At 33.9% G+C, this 22,533-nt stretch overlaps 1 protein-coding gene across 2 annotated transcripts in view; it reads right to left on the reverse strand.

Annotated features, from left to right (window-relative positions):
- Positions 1–22,533, reverse strand: part of DMD (dystrophin) — a 1,854,428-nt gene that overhangs the window by 1,688,307 nt on the left and 143,588 nt on the right. For both annotated transcript variants that reach the window (XM_031673322.2, XM_072956638.1), the window contains one exon: positions 2,373–2,434. The gene's annotated coding sequence lies outside the window, so the exon portion shown is untranslated. Of the gene's footprint in view, positions 1–2,372; positions 2,435–22,533 lie in introns of those variants that run through there.

Here is a 22,533-nt window from a genome sequence, read left to right on the forward strand (position 1 = left end):
TACTCTATTTAGCAATTATCCAACATCTCCCAAATGGGTATGTTCCATGAGATCAGAAGATGCAACTTAAACTAATTTTCTGCCTCCTACAGGCTGGACTTCTGCTCAATTCCATGTAGTGATGAAATAAATATATGTCAAATGACATATCTCAGAGTTATGGTTATCTTTTGGTATCACCAAGTGGCTTAAACTGAATCAATTAGCTTTCCTTTTTCATCATCTTCAAAAGTGTCTACATAAACTTTAGTCATGTACCTAAAGTCTTGACAAGAAAAAATCAGTCATGTGGAAAATATATTTTTCAAGTCTTTAAACGGAAAAAAATTACAGAAACATAAATGTTATCTCTGAATCTTTTTACTCTGTCTTTATAAATATTTATTTATATTCCTGATACCTAGGATATGCCCAAAGATGAAACTTCTGTATTTGAAACAGTGGTGACTCTCCTGATCCATATGTAATAGGTTTAGGGAGAACACATATAAAATAAAGGAAATAAATAGGAGTTGAACTTGGGGGAGATACTTGGGGAAAAACAGTAAATGTACTCATGTATGTGATTATTCCACAGCTTTTACAATCTGGGCACTCATTAGGCAGGGAAAATTGCTCTAAGACAGTGCCAACAACATATTCATAGAAGACAGGATATTAAACTTTGGTCAGTATATTAGCACATGAGTTGTGGTAAACGGCAGTTGAAAATGTCAATGTATGGAGAGTGATATCCATTTAGATTTCTGGGAATGAGAATTCAGTGTTTATCATGTTTACATACCTTATTAAAATAACTCAATGGTTTAATTAAAAGATTCAGAGTATTATGTTACATTATAATTTGAAAAAACTCTTTTTACAATTTTGATTTGTCTGTAAATTTGTTGGAAAGCTTTTATCTATTGTCTGCTACAAAGCTCCAAAATTAAGAAAATTTTAATGAGGTCACTAGATACAGCAATTAAACTATATACATTCGTGTGGTAAATATTCTGAGAGTTATGAATTCCTATCCCAAATATTTCTTGAGTTTATTTTTCATTTATTCTTCTTCATTTCTGTTGTTGTAATTTATTCATTTTTAATTATTTGTACCTTACTTAGTTCAGAAAAAGTTGAGACTTTATATATATGCTTCATTTTTATGTTTATCATTTAAAGTTCTACAATAGCAATTTATTAATTCAGTAAGTAAATATAAATGAAATCTGATTAGTTAAAATCCAGTAACTTTACTTTTTTGCCAATATACTAAAGAGCACCTGGCAAAATTGTGCTATCAAATACCACAAAGAATAGATGATACCCTAAAACCCTTCGTAAACTATTACTTTTCAGATTGCATCTTTCAGTGGATTGTTTTAGATCCATTACTGAAATGACTTTTACAAAATGAGACAGACCCAAGGAGAAGGTAATTCATATACAGTAAGAGTGTCAGGCATTGCACCAGAAATTTTTACATACAGTGCCTTTTTTAATTCTCACAATAATATGCAAAATAACTGTTATTACCATTTTACCATTCTTAAAGCCTTGTATATAGGGTCCATATTTTATTAGCTTTATATTCTCATTATCTGGGTTTGATTTATTATATAGGCACTAATACATACATATACACACACACACATGATAGAAAGATGAGGAAACTGACTTGCAAAGCAACTGACTGATTTGCCCAAATCCAGAATTATTAAATATAAATCAAGTCTTTCTAATCTTGAAATCCACATAAATCTCCTTACATTTCACTCTAGTTTTCAATGTAAGAACACTTTACTCAGTGTTCAGATAAAAATTATCTAGAGTTGTGCTATTTATCGATCATGAGTTAGTTGTACTTGTAAAGTAAATAAATATTAAGAGTATGGATTGATGCCTACAGAAAAAGAGGATAAACTTATCATCTTACATTATTTCACACATGCTTTCAGTGACAGGGGCCAAGGAGAGGCAAGGCAGTTATATCTCTTTTTCTTGAACTTGGTAAAAACAAAGAAGGACCAAAAAAATGAATATTTTTAGAACAATAAAAATCCCTCATGTCTTCTTCTAGTGAATGACATACACTATCTATTTGATGGAAGACTGCTGTTCAAATAATCTGATGAGTGATGTCATTAAGGAAACTCATATTATCAAGAAGAATCAAAGATATGTTTTATCAAATTAAATAATTTCTCTTTACCATGTATTCTGTTGCTTTTTCCTTAATTAAAAGTCAACATAATATTCCCAGATTCGCACAGCTAAAATAAAATGACTATGAGAAAAACAATATGGACATTTAAATTACACAGGTACATAGTTCATTTTGGAAATTCAGTAACTTATATCCTAAAAGAGAAGTAACGAAATATTCTTACCTTAGAAAATTGTGCATTTATCCATTTTGTGAATGTTTTCTTTTGAACATCTTCTCTTTCATCTGTAATGTAAAATAAAAGATAGAGTTAAGAAACAACTTTGAATATCATTCATATTTTACAACCAAAATAATTTACAATTATTATGCATTAGTGTTATTTTATATGTGGTAATAAATTCATTGATAATGAAATTAAATGAGTGATGTTGGTATTGAGCATCCAAAAATGAAATTTGAAAAATCATTAATATAGTCAAGGCCCAACACCTTCAAATATTGTATAAAGCCATTACAGAAAAGTAGTCCCATATGAATAAATGAAATATTATTTATTCTCCTATAATGAGTAGATATTCCAGAATAATCAAAAGAACCTATTATCTGTTATTTATTCTGAAAAACTATTCCTGAGCCTTTCCTCTTGCCTCTGCCCTCAGTCCATGTAGAAACGATTTTTCTTTCCTTTAATACCTACATGCTGTAACATAGGCCCCTAGCATAGCCTCTTCCCATTATAGGAGGTTTCCGGATGATTGGGAACATGGCTTAGTTAGGTTTGCATCACAGAACCTAAAATATTGTTTGCACAAATTAAGAGCTCAGAAAATATCTGAAAAATATAGGAATGCTTTAGAAGAAGGGGGAATCTTAAAACTCCAACATTTCTAATACCTCTTTTCATCTAAAAGTCAGGAACTTTCAAATCAAAATGCAAATGATATTCTTCATGGATCACGTATACATACTCAAAGGAAAAATCCCCAAGGACTTCTTACACCAGGAGATTAGGGTGGAAAATTATTAAGAAACAGCTTCACAGAATTCATGCTTCTAAAAATTAATCTCTTTTTCCCCCAAGCTGGAAGTTAGTATAGAGCCAAATGGACAGGAAAATAATCAATCTTGATTTATTAAAATGCTTTTTTGATGCCAAAGCCTAGCTTTAAATTACTGTAAATGCAATCATATTAGTCAATGTTCAATAAATGAGTGCATGTGAGAGAGATTTAAAATTGAGAGCTTTCACATTTTATGTACATGGGTCAAAAGAACCCTTACTGAAATGCCCTGATAAAATAACCTCAATTGCTCTCATATTATTTTTCAGTAGTAAATCTCCACTGCTTCTAAAAATAGATGATATACAGTAAAAAAAAAATTACTTTTCTATGACAAATGTATCTATGCATTAAGAATATGTTTATTTTAAAGCACATTATTAATCTGTAAGTAGATACTCTTAAGCAATATAAGAAATAACAGTGGATAAATAAGAAACCTCAAACTGTTTTCTTAGATAAGAAAATCTGACTTAGCATCACAAAATACTTTCTTCTTATTTGTGTTACTCCTACAAGCTACAATGTATGGTCAAATATTGGCATTAGCCATGTAGTATAGGATAAATGATAACTATATCATGGAAGTATTTCCTTTGTTGACAAGTGTGAATGAATAAAAATAGACAGTAAGTGGTTTCAAACCTAATCTAGCCTCTTTCAAACATTACTTCTATAAATTCAATACTACTCTTTTTATAATAATAATAATAATAAATACACGGGACATTTCAGATGGTCAGGATTTCACCATTTTCACTGACTTGCTGTATAGGAAGACTGGTCTGTATATCTATTTCTCAACAGAATTACACATACATTACTAAAAGTTAATCTTATTTGCAACTGTACCTATTTTTTCCAACAGGGGCATATATATCCTATCTGTCTGACATGGGAAAGTAAATGAGTCATCTGAAAGCATTCATTCAGAGGTTTTTAAAACATTCCCAACCATCTTCACCAGAAGATGAATAGGAGATTTTGAAGAGGTTTGTTCTAGATGCTTTTAAATGAAAAGTGGGTAGTAAAGCAATATTTTGATTGTTTTCGATTATATGTACAAAGAACGATTTTTAGACAGGTCTTGAAGGCAGAAGAGAAACCTTGACATTATGTGCAGAATACTATGTATCTACTGTGTAAAAAGCACTAAATGTGAGCTCTACCATACAAACATCATCACTAAATGTCCTCTCTTACGTTTTTTGCTTTCAATACAAGAAAAATATGCCTTCAATGGATTGCCTGCTAATGTTTCATTTTGGTAAGGTAACATTTATTTTCTTTAATGTGACAAGTATTAATATTATTAATTTTATTATTATAAGATATACAACATTTATTAGTACTTTAGTGTTCACAAAGCTGTTCTACATATACAATCTCAATCAACTCATATGTAATTAACCATCTTATAAATTAAAAAAAAAATACAGGCTCAGAAGAAATCAAAGTATTAAGTAACAGAGATGAATTTGAAATCAATTATTTGAATCAAAGTCCATGACATTATAATTGCATAGATAATATGGAATGCTTTAAGGTAATCAGAGTCACAAAAGCTGAACATACTAACACAAATACAAAATATACATGGATTTAGAGCCTCTGTTTTGAATAACTCAGGGGTTTCATGTATATTGTAATCTATGTGAGTGACACCCTGGAATTTTACAGCGCACAACCTACATGTCTGCATCGATTTACGTGGAAGTGAAAACTGAACTTTCTTTGTGATGTGGCCTGGTTTATTCATTAATATTTTATATAATAATGCTTACTAATTGACATTTAGTGTTTCAATTTTTGTCTATATTAACGTGATGGAAATATTTTAACATTCAACAATCACTATAAGTTTTGTGTCTGCACATTACAATCCCCATAAACATGTATTTTACATAGTCACAATAATATTCTGCCTGTTTTTCCACTTATTTTATCATAAACATCATATGGGCTACCTGCTCCGTTTGTTTGCTATTAGAGATTTCATCATAATGAACATCTTCAAGCATTCTTTTTTGAGTTTTGGCTACATAATGGCCTTAGGAGAAATTATTGGGTCAACGTTATGAAAAGTTTTATGGCTTTTACTAAATATTGTCATACTGCTTTCCCAAAGGTCATACCAATTTTTTGTGGTACCATAAAGAATGAAGTTATGCTGTTGATAGGAGTCTTTCTGCTTGTGCTTTTAGAACCAGTGTTGTTTTATTAGATATAAGGAGATGATGCTTGTTTTAATTTGAATGTTTGATTACTAATGAATTAGAATACAATTTATACATGTATTTATTCTGCATGTTTCTACTTTTGTCGAAATACTTGTTTATATCCTCTGCTCATGTATCTATTGAGCACTTGATATTTTAAAGTTAATTGGAATAAGGTCATAAATTAGGAGTTTTTAAGCATTTCAAATTGTGGAGTCCATTTGATTATCTGACAAAAATAATGATCCTTCCCTATAGGAAAAAAAATGCTTATAAAGACATATTTACATATAGTTTCATGGGGTTCACTGACCTTCCTGCAGAAGATTCCTATTACCATGGAATCCAAGTTAAAAACCACTATTGTAAATTAAGCTACTTACTGTTAGTCAATGAATCAATTAATGTTCCCAAGTGGCAATGTATTTTTTATAATTTTTGTTTCATTTTGATTATGCTCAAAATGTGCACTTTTATATATTTGAATCTATTTCTACTGTTATTTCGCATGTTACTTAAAATTTGATCATTTTAAGTATGATCATCTGTATGTCCAAAGTTAACCTAAATTTGATATACATAAACATACATACACAAATTATAATAGTGTTTAGAGAGACTATTTCAATACTTTAATAAAATGTTATTATAGATACACAGTCTACAGTAAGAGATATTAATGTGAAATCATCAACAAAGAGAATGAGAAAAGAATAAAGAGAAACCTCTTTTATCAGGAAGTGATTATCTATATCCTCCTGTTTAGTCATTTCAAGAAACACATTTTATTTCCTCTTCTCTGGGGTTTGTTTATACCAGATTTTCTTTTACTAATAAATATATGTCTGGGTATATTAATGTGAGAGGCAAGGAAGAAATCTCTCTTGGAAAAATGTACCTGAAAACTATTCCTTGGAGATACCAAAGAGTGAAGAACCACTACTTCATAAATTGCAAAAAGTGATCAACATTTTATTTTATTCTCTCTCTGGGGAAAGCCCATATAAAATTAGCTTTCTGCCATACATAAAAATTGTATTTCATCTCAAAATCAATTAACCCTTTCCGGTAAAGTCATTTTTTATTCAAAGAATCTGGCCCTTCATATTTTCTAAGATTAGTGGAAGGAACTTTTGCCCTCTTACTAACTTTTACATTCCTGAGACCCTCATTTCCCTATAAATGTGGGATAACTAAACTGTGATATTAGTGATTCACAAGACTGAGTTACTGCAAAAAAGTGATATTGGGCAAACTGAGAGAACATTAAATCAGGGGAACTGGCCTCCAGATCCACTGCAGGGCTTCCTAGAATAGCGGCCTTAAAACTGCCAGGCCTCGGTCTCTTTATCTGTGAAATGAGGATATTAATTGCCATTTAACTTATGGAGCTGCTGTTAAGATGTAATTAATCATTTATTTATGCAATAATTTATAGAATAATTATTTCCAGAATACTTAGTATGTGCTGATCACTGCACCAGTTACCAAGAAGATAAACAAAACTCATCTTTACCAAAGTTCATTACACAGTAGAAAATAGATATATCATGGATAAATAGCAAACATTTTGTATAAGGAATGATATAAATATTTGAAGGGTACTACAGGAGAACAAAGAAAAGGATATGGATAGAACGTCAGAGAAATTATTTTCTATAAGGTGATGGCTAGGTTTAATCTAGAAGGATGAGCAAAACTAAGGGAAGAGAAAAGATGCAAAAGGAAAGATGAATCTTTCTGAGGAGACAGAAGGGCAAAGGCAGCGAGATAAGAAACCAAAAGGGCATGCTCTTCATTATATGCAAATGTCTTATGCTCTAAAATGCAAAGAAGGGAACAGCATGGGATGAAATTACAAAGGGAACTGGGAGTGAGATCACAGGGAGTCTCCCTGATATGATCCCCTTATAGGCTATCACAGAAGACATTATTAGTGAAAATTGAAAACAGAAACAAAAACAAAAAACCCAGTTAGAAGAACACCAAGAATTATTCTGATTACACAGGGAAATGAGTCATAATCTGTGCCAGAAAAATATTTTTTAAATATTATTTCCTTAGGTGCTAGTCACTATGTTAACTGAAGATTCTCATCACTTAAGTTATCCAGAAAATATAAGTTTAGGTGTAGAAGGAAATATGAAAGTTGTTAACAGTTTAGAAATACACATAGGGAAAAAATACAAAGGGATGAGTTTATTTCACCTTGAAGAGAGGACTATTAAGTAATATGGAAGAGCTGTTAGGGTCAGTCCATTCTCTGCTTCCACCAAAGATGAGAAAAAAGGAAATGAGAAATAGGGAAGATTAATGGTAAACATTAGATAAGGTTATGTGATACTGTGAAACATTATGAAGGAAGGACCAAAACTCAGGACATATTTTGAAAATGGATTCACCATGCTATTAATGTTATAAAATGGCAATGCAAAGTGGAGGAGAGTAGAATGGAAAATGGCATGAAAAATGCTTTCCATTAAATCTGAGTAATAGCTTTTGATCATAGGATTATAGGATGCTAGGGCAGAAGGTGACATTCATGGTCATTTTATAATGAGGAGGTCTAAAATAATTAAATTACTGCACAAAGAAGAGAAAAACAGTGTCAAAGAGGTTTCCTTACTTCCCACTCACCCAACAGTCAATGTAATGCAGTTTTCACTGCTCATCATCCTATAAAAGTTATTCTTAATAACATCACCTATGTACTTTCTAGTTTCCAAGACAGTGACTGTCTGGATTATAACTGTCTTCCCAGCACTATGCATTGAAAATGTTACATAATAGAGCGAAATAAAGGTGTTTTAAGTTAATAACCAAATTTACTTTTCAGACCTCTTCTCACTTTTCTTCTCTGCAGATATTTAACTCTATTAACCTGTGGTGGGCAGAATAATGGTTCTCCAAAGATGTCCGTGTCCCAGATTCTGTGGATCAGTTTTGTTAAGACTTATTTGTTTTAAAATAGGTTAAATTTAAATTCTTTTAAAACTCTTTGTTATGGCAAAGAGAATTACACTGCAGATGGAGTTAGATGTGCTAATCATAATCAGTTCATTTTGGAGAGGGAGATTATCTATCCTGGGTTATCTGGGTGGGCCCAGTGAAATCATAAGTTTCCTTGAAAGGGGAGAAGGGAGGCCAAAGACAGTGAACTGAAGAGGTAGCCGAATGAGAAGGACTCAGCCAAATTTTGCTGGTTTTGAAGATGGAGGCAGAGCGCCATGAGTCAAGAATGTGGACAGCCGGTACAAAATTGAAAAGACAAGGAAACAAATTCTCCCCAGGAGCCTCCAGAAGGCACACAGCTCTGCTGGCCCTTAATTTTAGCTTACCGAGGCCAATTTCGAACTTCTGAACTGAAGAATTGTTAGAGTAGGAATCTGTGCAGTTTTAAAATTTGTGGTAATTTTTACAGCATCAGTAGGAAACCATTATATAACCTTTCCTCTTTAAGACTACAAAGTCAAGGGACAAACACACACTGACACCTACTCAGTGACAGAAATTTAACTGTGTAAAAGATACAGTCGCTACACTTTTGTCCTTACAGCATAGTGAGAGAGTAGATAGTAGATACACAGATAAGGTCGCCAATAGAGAGAATACAGGGCTTTGTCATAAGCCTACAGGAAGGAAACGAACTTGAAAAAGCCATTGCTTCCTTAATGCAGTGACATCTCAGCTGAGTCCTGAAAGTTAATCAAGGGTATAGAAGCAGACGTAGTGGAAGAACTCCACACAATAAAAAGAGCATGAGCAGCTATCAGTGTGAGAGAGACAGAGAACGATCCTTTCACAGACCTAGAGAAAAGAGGAAGAGGACAAAAGTGGCAGAGATGACTCTAAAAGAAGAGAGAAATAATCATCAGCCTAATCACAAAGAGCCTTAAACTTTAGCCAGAAGGCATTTAGAGACCAAACCAGAATTTTAAGTAGGGGAATGGCAATATAGGTTTGTATTTTAGAAATGAATTTCATGGTAGGAAGAATATATTGGTAGAAGTAAGTGGAACAAGGAGACCAATTAGCTGGTTATAACTAAAATCCATGTGAGAAGTGCTGATGGCCTGTATTGGTGACTTGCAGCAGGACTGGAGAGAGGTAAATGAAGGCACTATGTATTTAACAGGTATTACTGGTAAGTATGAATTATTAATTATTAAATGTGGAAGTAGGGGATTTGGGAGAGGTACATCCAATGATACTACCCAAACTGGAGTCTAGAGATTCCAGGAAGAGGAGCCATGGGTCTGTACAGATAATGAGAGTATGGGAAGAACTGGGAAATACTGAGTTTGGGGTATTTTGAGACAAGAAGGATATGTGTAATAGGCAATTAGATACAGGAGCCTGAAGTGCAAGAGAGAAATCTGAGTTGAAAATAAAATGTGGGTGTTACAAGCCAATCGGCATGTAGTAACTGAAACTCCTATAGTGAGTGATATTACTAGAATGAGTGCATAAGCTTTCTGATCTTCTGAAATATCACTGATCCCTAGATCTCCTTTCAACATAAGGGCTGTCGCCCAATCTGTTCCGCTGACTTGTTTGCCATTCACCCTGGAAATGTTGGCATTCTCCCAGGGTCCTAGCTTGCCTTTGTCTCTTCTTGCCTTGGTCTACTATGTTTATGTTTCCTAAGCAAAGTGACTTCCCTTCCCTCCCCAAATGCCATTATACACTGATACTGATGATACCTAAATCTGTATTTTTCATCTTGATTAATGTCCTGATCTTCACAATGACATAGCTGACTCTAGTTTATACCTCCGCCTCAATGCCCTGCAGGTACCTTAACAATATCATTCATCTTCCCAAATAAATTCACGGATCCTACTCCTCTTGCCAATTAATGGCATCATCAACCATCTAGTAATGAAATAAGTAACTCCTAAGTTATTATGCAAGTTTGACAAATGCTTCCCCTGAGGTTAAAAGCCAGATATACAGGCCTTTATAATTTGGCTCCAAATACTTTTCTAAACTTAACACTCATCATGCCTGTTGGCACCCACACATATCTCTTTCCCCTCTGCACATCTACCTACTAGGCACACAAGTCAAATGCCTCTATGAATAAGCCACACATTTTCTTACTATAGTCCTTTGTTCGTGCAGTCCCTTGCTCATGCAGTCTTTGGAATGTGACTTGAGAACTCTCACTCTTAAGATCAAGTTCAAGTAATCACCCTTATCTCCTTGGCAGAAGTCATCAATCAATTCTTCTGACACATACATAGACTTTAGGATTTTTCAGACTGTGTCATTAGGATATGGAGATGCATATGTATACACACACAAATACTTACTCTCTTTTATAATGTATCCCACAACCATCCATCACCCCCTACATGTAACCACAGTTGAATGGGGGGACTATTATGTCTTTGTAACTCCTGGCACCCAATACAATGTCTTCAAGCAGAAATAGATTCTTAAGAAGAGTTGTTTGAATAAATCAAACGATTAATCAATACCATAATTAAATCCCACATCTACTGAGTCCCAGAGCAATGTTTTTTTCCCTCCACTTTGCCATACTGCTGAAACTACTCTGTTAATTAGAAACTTACTGCCTTAAACATCAATTCATCTCCAAAAATATCAACTGAGCACTCACTAGGTATAAAATCACTTTTCAGTATCTTCTCCTAAAATTTGGCCTTTGGACTGAAGCCCTTACTTTCACCACCATATGGAATGAAAAATAGAGATAGAGAGTATTTATTGCAAAAAATCTGCCTTGATTTTTCTGGGTAAATTACATTCTGGAACATGATGAAATTGTCCTTCATCTTCACTGCAGTGGCTTATAACACAATGTAAGATGCTATGGGTGACCTGTCTGATCCTTTACCTCCCCTGCAAATGTTACTTCCTTCTCATGTAGGTCAAGTGCTTTTTTGTAGGGAGTTGATGGACCTGGATAATAATTTCAACAGCTGTGTCAGCTCATATGCGATAAAAGTTCCCTCCCATCCCCTGGCACTTAATCATAGAATTTATGCTATATTAGCAAATTGGAGTTATGGCCAGAACCTTATGTAATCACACAATTGCATGTATGTATGTTCATGTATAACTGAAAAATTGTGCTCTACACTGGAATTTGACACAACATTGTAAAATGACTGTAACTCAATAAAAAAAGTTTATATAAAAAAAAGAAAAAAACCACCAATCACACCATATAGAAAACCCAATATAAGAATTGTAGAAATAGTTTTATGATGGTTATAGAAGTTACCATGAAATGGGCCTAATTAAAAAAAGGTATAAGTATAATATTCAAATGGAAGAGAAAATGAGAAGTACAAGAGTGTACAGAGAGGTACTAGGAGATGAAAAACAGAGGGCCATGTGGTAGATGGTGCAAATGGTTCTTTCTTGTTCTCTTCAACTCCATTCTGGCCCCAAGAATATGGATCAGCTGTAGTAGAGGTTAGTGATTACACGTGATTACACACATTCACTCCAGCATCAAATAGCCTGGCTTCAAATCCCAGATCCACTTCTCACTAGCTTTATGACCTCAGGCACATTACTCAACCTCTCTGTGTCTCATCATACCCCTCTGTCTCACAAGAATAAAAACAGTGATACAGAACTGTGAAGACTAAATGTGACAGACTTAAAATACATACTAATAATGAAAACTTAAAGAAAAAATAAAGAGAAAACCTAGAAACCTTTATTCCTACATATACTACTACTTCCTATGGACCGTCTGTATAAATTGCAATATCTTGTAAAATAGACACAATTTCCAGGCAGTGGTCACGTTAACAGTTAGTAAGATTTCTTTTATAGTATTTATAAATGTGTAGCAATTGGAGTCTTCTTAATTTGAAAGATGAAGAAAAATATAAAATGGTATTAGCAGAAATTATACCTTCTCATGCCCAGAAGAATGAAATGTATTTAGCAATAATGAGAATAATGAATATTTCTGTGGTGCATTATAATTTACAAAGTGATTCCAAATATCTCATCTTGTTTGAATATGAACATGTGGGTGCAGACTTGTTATGGGTAAAAATAAGTTACTATTAATTAGTATGCAGACTTGAAATATACTTTAGTAGTGTGTCATGAAAAAGATCACTTGTTTTTCTTAAAAATAATAATCATGGACTAATTATGGCAGCATAAATCAAAATAGATCAAGGTCTCTTATGCAATTTGGAGGTGAAACTAAATACTTTGATACTGTGCCAGAACCGCTAACTAGATACCTGCTTTCTTACCTTGGCCTTGTCAGTTTTACTTTTAAAATATTCAATTTTCTATTAAAAATTAAAAAACACATTTTCTGTGGTATATATTTACCTATCTTAATGGACTGTAAAATGGTTCTTTTCAAATAAAAAAGAAAGTAATCAGCCAAATGTGCACAACAGCCATTTCCAAATGTCTGTATCAATGAGATGCTTTAAAAACAGATAAAAGCTCAGAGTCCTTTTTGGGTGCATTATAAAGGGATACTCAAATCACAGGCTACATCTGTTATACTTGCACTAAGAAAGTGGAGTACTAGATATAGCTAATGTCTCATGCATTATTTCCTTAACCCAACCGTGAGTTTACCTGTAACTACAAACAGATTCTATGGCTGCTGAACATTTCCCACCTTAAGCATTTACATCTCTCTCCATCTTTGCATTAGGGCTTTTTCCAATTCTAAGAGAATTTGTTAAGCCCATCTGCGGGGCAGCCCAGAAGTGCCAGAGACTCAATTCCCCAAGGTGCAATCCTCAGTAAATGGGGGACAGAAATCTATGTATAAAACCCCAGTGGAATAATTGTTGGCCATATTCTCTAGGGTGCCTCAAGGGTTACACAAGACACTGAACTCAGTAGCCCACAGATGCACTTCTGTCTTCCCTGACTCACTTTCCCTATCCCTCCCTTCTGCTACTGGAGATCATTTCCCAAGTGAACTACCTGCACTGGTACTTGTTTGAGTTAGCGTTTTGAGTAATGGAAACGAACCCATATGGGCACTGGGCCTAAGTTACTTGATTTGATCATGTACTAGCTTAGCCTTAGACATCTCTTAAGCAACTAGAAGCCTCATTTTTCTAGTCTGTAAGATGTAAATAACCATAGTAACAAAGTCTTAGTTTTGTTTTGATGAAGTGTCCTGTAAAGCATTAAGTGTAGTCTTAAGCAAAGACTTAGTACAAAATAAGAGTCAATGTAACTATTACTCCTAACTACATATTTAACTGCATTAAAGGTTTGTGAGCAGGATGGTAGACTGTATTACCATCATTCATTTTTCCCTTTCCTGCTTGCCATGAATCGCCCCAGGTGGCTTACACTTTCCACCTCACTGATGTGGGCTTTGTCATGTGACTTGCCTTGACCAATGAAACATGGGCAGACATGACAATGTGTCAGTTCTGAGCTAGGGACTTAAGAATCATCAATTATTTTCACTCTTTTTGGCTCTTCTTCCCTTTGCCAGTGGCAAATCTGCCTCAAGCAGACTATGCTCCCCAAAGGAGAGATACATACATGGAGCTGACCTGAATCCAATGCAAAGATTGGAGCATACACAGGAATAAGAAATAAACCTTTGTCCTTGTAAACCACAGAGATTAAGACTTTTTTTTCTACAGAGCAATATTCTAGAATAAAAATGACTAATATAAAAGGTAGTAAATGTGTCCTACAGAATAAAATACAATAGCAGACTGTATATAGGATCCTTATTTAAAATAGATTTGAATTCAACTGTTTAAATTTAAATCTAATATGAACTAACGTATGATTTTAACTAGAGTACTTAAAAGTCTCTAGAAGTCTTCTATTTCAAATATATTACCTTTTCTCTCTTGACCTTTCTCTTTACCATACCATTCACAATTTAAACATTAAATCAAGCTTGTTTTTCTTATGCATGGCCAAGTATTAGCATAGACTGAAGTCAATCCGGAAGATGATTTAAGGGGAGGCTATATCCTAAGTAAATTTGATGGGTTACTGTAACAGCAATAGACAGTACTGAGACTGCTCATTTATACCTTGTGCCAAGTACAGAAAACATTTAAAACAGAAATGAAGAGTAAACACTTATTCCTTCTTACCAAATATGGAAGTCTTAAGCCAGTGTTTGTGAAAGGTCAAGCCAAAAAGTATAAATAAAGGCCGATGATTTTTCTAGCATAAAACGGGGAAATTTTACAGTCAGTGAAAGAGCATTAGAGCCTGTCTTTCAGGACAGATTTCAGAAAATTATTACTGATAATACAAAAGAAGTCCTGGGAGCTAATCAAAGGAGGAGACAGTTTTGAGAGTTAATCAGGTGCCAATGCTAATAGATGATCCAAGTGGCAGAGCACAGAAAGTACAGAGTCCCACAGTCAATTTTTATTCAGCTCAAGGTTGCTGATACTGATGACAAGTGGTTACTGACAGCTTCTTCCAAGATTTCTAATGAAAGATTTCTTTTTTTTTTCAAGTTACTACACCACTGGATTAAGAAAAATGCATTTATTTCTTTGCTAAGAGCTGTGACAGGACCATACTGAGAACACTTCCCTCAGTGCACAACAGCAACAGGTAAGTTTGATCTACATCTTGACTTCAATAATTTAAATGATATGGATTTAGGTTAGCATGTAAATTAAGTAACTGGAGAAAGTTCCCGAACTAATGTCATCATTTGCACTTAGTACAACTGAGTTGAACTTGTAGAGGATAATATAACTTACAATGAGAAAAGATTTAGAAATTGTAGTAAACAGTTGAATTCATATAAAGGATAACCTTTAACAGACACTAGAAGAGTTTGAGGTTTTAAAGGAATTTTCTGACTCAAAAGAGTTTAACTATAGTTTTCTTCATTTTACTTTTACAAATACTAATTTCTCAACAATACAGAAGATCTTAAGCCCAATTAACCATGGCTTTCCCCTATGAACAATGTATGGACTTTGACCAGTTTTACATGTGTATGTAAAAAATATGTGTGATTTTTCTATTCTCATATTTAGATTTGCACGAATTGCAGCAAACTGCAAACATTACCTTCTGATTAGAGAACATTAAATACTTGTAAACTAGAACCTCCAAAATATCCAACGTTTGTTAATTGATTGCATCATAATGTCCCCATTTTATGATTACTTTTATTATGCTAAATACCTACTAAACAAATTATAAAGGAATGGCATTCCTGGGTTACAATAATATAATGATTTTAGCTCTGAACCAGACTATCTCAGTCTGAATGTAGCTCTGCTAGTTGTTAAGAGTGTGCGTCAGTTTCCTTGTCTTGTAAACAATGCTGAAAATAATGCTGATGCAGCACTGTGATGAACTTTGGGTCAGTGTTCCCACCTGAACCCCTGGCTCTAACACTAACTGACCTGGAATTTATTTTCCTCAACTTAAAAGAAAATAGAAATTTGGAAAAGATCGTCCATGTGTTTCTTGACGTCTAAAATTCTATCATCTGTTTCTTTTTATCATCTGATTCTTTAAGCCAGTGCTTTTTTCAGGAGGCAACAAAGCATCCATATTCAGCACATGTGCTCTGGGGTCATACAGCCTGGATTCGAAGTCCAGCCTTGCTACTACTAGCTGGGTTTCCCTGATTTATTTATATAACTTCTCTCTTTAGTTTCCTCATCTGCAGAATAGCTCTCAAAAGAATAGTTATCTCATAGTGTTTTTGTGAGGATTAAATGAACCATTACATTTAAAGAGCATAGAAAGCGTGTGTCTCAAAATAAATAATCAACTTTGTTATTCTTATCCTGAGATCCAAGAGCTTTTAATATGACTACGGGGTGGATTCTTAAAATTGTAAACAAAATTTTATGAGTATATACAAATGAGAGTCTGCAGTCATCAGTAGTGTCTCAGAGGGCTCCATGGTTTGAAAAATGTTGGATGAAACATAAAGAGGCTTCTGGCTTTTGTGCTTTAATGATCCATGTTTTACTTTTTTCAAGAACACAAGCATTAGCAGTAATAGGTCAACTTGTATTATTGTTCCTCAGACTATGGTTTTTTCCCTTCTTATTTAGGAAATGTCCTGTTCTTTTTCTCTGTCCCTAATAGAGCATTCTTTTTATGGATCTACACATAGAAACTAGGTTGAAAAGAAGCATAGTTATACAGGGTTCAGCTACATTTCTTAAGTAGCTTAAGAAATTACAGGCTTTCTCCATATTCTTTTAGAAATTATCCTTCAATTATTTAGGTTTAGACACTTTTCAAAAAGTTTTTGTATCCCTAAGTATACATAGATGCAGTTTTCCTACAATCCATTTTGTTATAAAGTCCTTTCTGAGAAGAACACAGGTTCTTTTGTGGTATCTTGTGATGTTAAGTATTGACATAATGTAGTATAGTAATTGAGACTCAGCAAGATTTGTCTGTTAACTGACTGTTTCAGACATTTATGCCTTAATTTGCTGTGTATCTTTAATGCACACTTTTTCTTTAGTTAAAGCTGCCCATTTCAATGACGGAATCACTTCAATGATCATTCTCACACTGTATAAAAAGGCACCATAACATGTAAGAAGCAAATCACTCATTGCTGCACAGATACAGTGGATTCACAACTTGGAAACCAGTATTTTCAAAGCACAGTACGAAACTGTCTGAAAATAACAAACTCTCAGCAGAGATCAGTAGAAAGAACCAATAATGGCTAAAAGAAGAACACTATTGATTGGTAAAATAATATGAAAAGAGAAAAGGTGTATGTTAAACACTAACTTTGGGTAAGTATTCATAGATTAGGAGATAAAATTTGAGGGAAAAAAATGTGTTTAAAGATGAAAAGCAGGCTGAACGAAGTGCTTTCTTTGAGAAACTTAACTGAGGAGTCAAAGAAAAACAAACAAAAAGATTTAGACTTAATATAATATTTTAGGATGAAGTTGAATAAAGAGATAGGGGCAAGAAGAGGGGGGTGGGCATCACTGACCCTGATGTTTAGTACAATATCAAGCTCAATCAATTTATAAACCAAATTTATGTTCATGATCCAAATTTTAGGAACTAGAGGGGAAAAAGTGTATTAAAAGCTCTATGATTAAAGTTTTGATATGCTTCCTTTGCATTTTTCCTTGAGTAACTGTAATTGCATTGCACAAATAACTGTATATCCTGCTTTAATTTTTTCTTTTTATTTCATTAGAAAAATTGATTTTCACCTTAGATACACACGGTTAAACTCAATATTATGCCATTTAAAGAAAGTTCCAGATTATAGAACATTAAAACTAAATATTCAACATTCATTAAATACCATATTGAATTTATTACTAATAAGTAGTAACTTCTAGCTTAATTGAAGACAAGTGGTTAAATACAGAACTGAGATATTCTCTACCAATTCAATATTTATTAGAACATTGTTTCTTTCCCCTTTCTCTCCTTTTCATCTGCTATGATTACATTTATATTCTTTAAGAATATAAGACACTGATTATGTCTGTAATGGGAACTCTGGTAAAGAATAAAATGAAATTCTTAAACTACTTTATTGAGATAGGAAGGTATGATTGACATACAAAAAGCTGCACATATTTAATGCGTACAACTTTATGAATTTAGAGTTAAGTATACACTTGTGAAACCATCACCACAATCTATGCCAGAGACAGGGCATCCTGCTTTCCTCATCTAAAATTGTAACTCGGATTTTGAGTGCCATTAAAACAAAATTTAGACAGCTAAATGTATTATATGGCCCTGTGAAAATGACCATTCTGCCTTTTTGGAAACCTTGAAAAATGGCATCACAGATTTTGTTAAAATTACTTGTTAAAATAATGTTGTAATTAATATCTATATGGACAAATCTTCTACCAAAATTTGGGGTTATTACCTCAGCAAAGAGTCTCAAAAAATAGGTTAATGAATCTAGCAAGATAATTATTTCTATAGTTCTTGGCACATATGTTCAAATTACGTCTCAAAAACACTGCATAAAATCACATTCCTTCCAGTAAGTATGAGATCGTCTATAATGCTACATTGTAGCCACATTAATGGTTTAAATATGAATTGAATTCATAGACATGTTTATGTCTATATCTACCAATGAGTTTATGTATCTACACTGAAATATGTCTCAGGAATTCAGACTTGGGACTTGAGTTGAGTCAGGCTCTCTCTGAATGCTTCAACTGTGAGACAGAAATAGAAAGGAATGGTAGCAATCCCTGTTCTGCCACGTAAGGAACAGGGGAAGCCAATCTGCAGTAAAAGAGATGGTGCAGAGAGAAGCGGATGTGACAGAGAATCCTGAAAGCTTTTCATTGCCTGCTTCCAGCATTTTCTTGAGGTACAACTGCAGTCTCTCCGTGCATTCCTTGAGAAACCTTTTAATCCTTAGAATACATGTATCCTTTAGAATCACTTCCACACTTGACAAAACTAGCTGAAATTTGGTATACGTGACTTGTAATCAAGTGTCCTAATTAACATAACAGTCAAGGAATAAAGAGTTTGCTGCGGTACAGCAAAATCAATTTTATTTCATATAATTTCTTTGTTTAACATTCAGATGGGAAGATACTCTCTTTTCTTTTGTAAGGTTGTGATGCTCTATCTGCAAACTCAAGGAAAAAAAATCTCAACCTGAAACCACGCAGGAAAAAACTAAAAATTTATGTCACTTTTAGCACTTAATTGGTTATTCAGCTGCCATAAACACATGGGGCTGTTTAGGTTTGTTCAGATATCCTTGTCTGCATATGGCCATTTAAACCCAAATTGGAATTGTCTCTGGGTTACTCTCAGATAAGAACTTTCAATTCACACCAATTATAAGAATTCACAAACACATATAGGGGTGACCAAGGAATCCAACCAGAACTTCCTGTTTGGTTTCATTAAAGCCAAACTTAATGAGAAAAAAAAAATCATTAGCAAGGAAGAACTTGTAAGCCTTGTTGAATTTTTTGCTTAGACTTAAACAATACTGATTGTGTATGTAATGGGAACTGTGGTAAAGAATAAAATGAATATTAAATAAGGTAAAGTATATATGAAAATAAAACATGGGACAGAGCACAGGTATTCCAAAATAGAAAAGCACGTTGGTGTACCACAACCAGATGTATGATTTCCTTTTAATGTGCTTGCTTTATAGAACCCACTACTTGCAGAAATCATTTTGATTATCATCAATAAAATAAACACATAAAGTCCCTAAATTTGGAAAATGGCATACCTGATGAAATGGCCTTAATTAAGATACATGTGTTTAAAGAAAGTCTCCCTTTGACTTTGCTAGACAACAAAATTTCAAGGGCAAAATGCCAAGGATGGTTAAATTTCAAAATATGTGTGTATCTATTATTTTGATTAGTGTTTCTATTGTTAAACTGCAGATCCTCCATTTGATTTTACATTCAAACATAAGAAGAAGGGTATTTGAAATTTCCTATTTCAGCAGTCCAATAGTTTTCCCCAGATGACAAATATAAATGTATGCATGAAATTTTAACTTTCTTTATTTTCTTGGTTAATTTTAGGTTACAGCTCATCACTTTGCATTAGTGCAAGCCTTTAACAATCTCATATGCATCATTATGAGGAGATGAAAGGATTAAAAGAAAAGTTTTTGTCAGTGCAGAGAATGTTAAAAGTTTCCCTGCAATGAATATGAATGGAAATAAGTACCATTATTGTAAACTCAATAAGAAACAAAAAAGTATGCCTACTTTTATTTTCTCCTATCTAGCATTTGTGGTCCTTTGTGCTTAAGGAAGCAAAATTTGCTACCCTAAATGTACTATTTTGGCATGTGGATTATTTCAAGCCGAAAACAATCAAGGCCCAAAGGACTCAGGAAGAACCTTTGACCTGCCCCTGTTGCACAGGAGAATGTAGATAGAGGACCTGTTCCAGGAAGGGAGCTATCACCATAGGGAATCATATTATGAACCAGGTGTGTAGACAGTCTCTATTAAAATTCCTCTCTGGGTCCCACTGTCTCTGTGTGGCCCAGTAAACATTTATTTATCAACATTTACTTTTGTGTCTCCAGGTAAATCGCTTTCCTCCCCTTTAAAGTCTCAGACTTCTACCTCTTCTCCTTAGCTCAGAGAAGCATATAACCCTCAATTGCCTGACTGTCCTTTGGGCTTCATATTCTTCTTCTTTTTCTTTTTTTTTCCCCTTGGCTTGAGGGGGAGTTAATTAGGTTTGTTTGTTTGTTTATATATTTATTTATTTAATGGACATACTGGGGATTGTATCCAGGACCCTGTGCATGCTAAGCACGTGCTCTGCCACTGAGCTATATTCCCCCTGCCCTGGGCCTCATATTCTTATAAAGTCTCCATATACATGTGAATTAAACATGTTTTTTTCTTCTCTTAATCTGTCTTTGAATTCTTAGGCTAGCCAGAAGAACCCAGAAGGCAGAGGAAAAGTTCTCCTTCCTGACAGTGTTTGTTTGGTCTGGACCATGGCATAAGTAGACATGTCACTGCCAATAGGCTATCATTGGTACCTTGGCTCCCTGTTTAGATTTGGGATGGATGTTTCAAACCACTTGCCTTGAGGTGTTCAAACTTTGGCATGAGCATTGTTGAAGGGATGTGATGGAACAGGACTTAAGTGGCTATAGATGTATACATTTAAATAGGAAAATTAGAAAAAAAAAAAGAAGAAATGTGTTCCCCAACTTGATGGTAAATTAACAAACTAAGAAAACACTTTAGCTTTCTTAAGGCTATTTTGAGCTACATTCCTAGCCCTTGGAGATCCATATTTTCTCTTCTAAGTTGATGGAGGTATTTTGATTAAAAACTTAAAAAGAACTTCATCATTCACAAAAGTGTGAGTCATATTTCAGCTTCAAAATTGGAATTCAGTTAGAATTTCTTGGTAACTCTACTCTTTTTTTAAAATTGAAGTAGAGTCAGTTTACAGTGTTGTGTCAATTTCTAGTGTACAGCACAATAGTTCAGTCATACATATACATGCATATATTCGTTTTCATATTCTTTTTCATTATAGGTAACTGTAAGATATTGAATATAGTTCCCTGTGCTACACAGTATAAACCTGTTTATCTATTCTATATATAGTAGTTAGTATCTGTAAATCTCGAACTCCCAATTTATCCCTTCCCACCCTCTTTTCCCCCTGGTAACCATACGTTTGTTTTCTATGTCTGTGAGTCTCTTTCTGTTTTGTAAGTTCATTCGGGTACTCTACTCTTGAGAAAGAGCCATCAGGCAATACCACACTCCTTTCCTCATCCTTTTGTCCCTCCTATGCCTCCCTCCTTCCCACCACTGCACACAAACACACACACTCTTCAAAAAGCCAGGAGACCAGGTTCTACTTCTTCAAATGCAACTTTGGAAAATGCCAAATCTTAGTTATGACATCACAAGTTAGGTTTCACGAATGGATTCTGAATATCCCAAATGCTTCCGAACCATCTTTTGTGACCCTAAACTGAATTACCACACAGTTCACAATTAGTTTCTAATTATATATTAGTTCATTTAACATTTATTTGTAACCAGCGAAAGGAGGAATAGAGATACAGAGCTAAATAAAACATACATGAGTATCTATGATCCTGTATGTCTTCTCTCAATTAAAAGGTTTTGGTACCAAAACATCTACTTAACGTTCTTTCCTTAGTACCATTCCTTCAAATAAAGTAATTTGGTACCCACCCCCCAAAAAAATGTTTTGAAAGAAAAGGGACAGTGTTTTTAGTTTTTCAACTTTTCATTGCCACATTTCCTAGTAGGTGATTCACAGATAAGAGGTCCTCAATAAATGCTTATTTGAATTTAATTGATGAAGTATCACTTTCCAAATAAGCCTTTCTCAAAGAGAAATAAGTAAGTACATTCAGTGTCTCTATCTAAAATAGAGATGGCTATAATCATTAACATGTTAAATGTGAATATTCATGAATGTCCCCAAGATAGTAAAAGACTTTTGGGTTTTATATTATAATCAAATTCTACCTCTGCTGAAGATATATAATGGTACATAAGAATGTTGTTCCACCCAATGAGAGAAAGCTGGATAATTTACACAACCATATTTTTTCTTGGAGCCAATGAGAAAGCTGTAGCCACTGGAC

Source organism: Vicugna pacos, chromosome X (assembly GCF_048564905.1).
Source record: "Vicugna pacos chromosome X, VicPac4, whole genome shotgun sequence".
Taxonomy (NCBI): Eukaryota; Metazoa; Chordata; class Mammalia; order Artiodactyla; family Camelidae; genus Vicugna; species Vicugna pacos.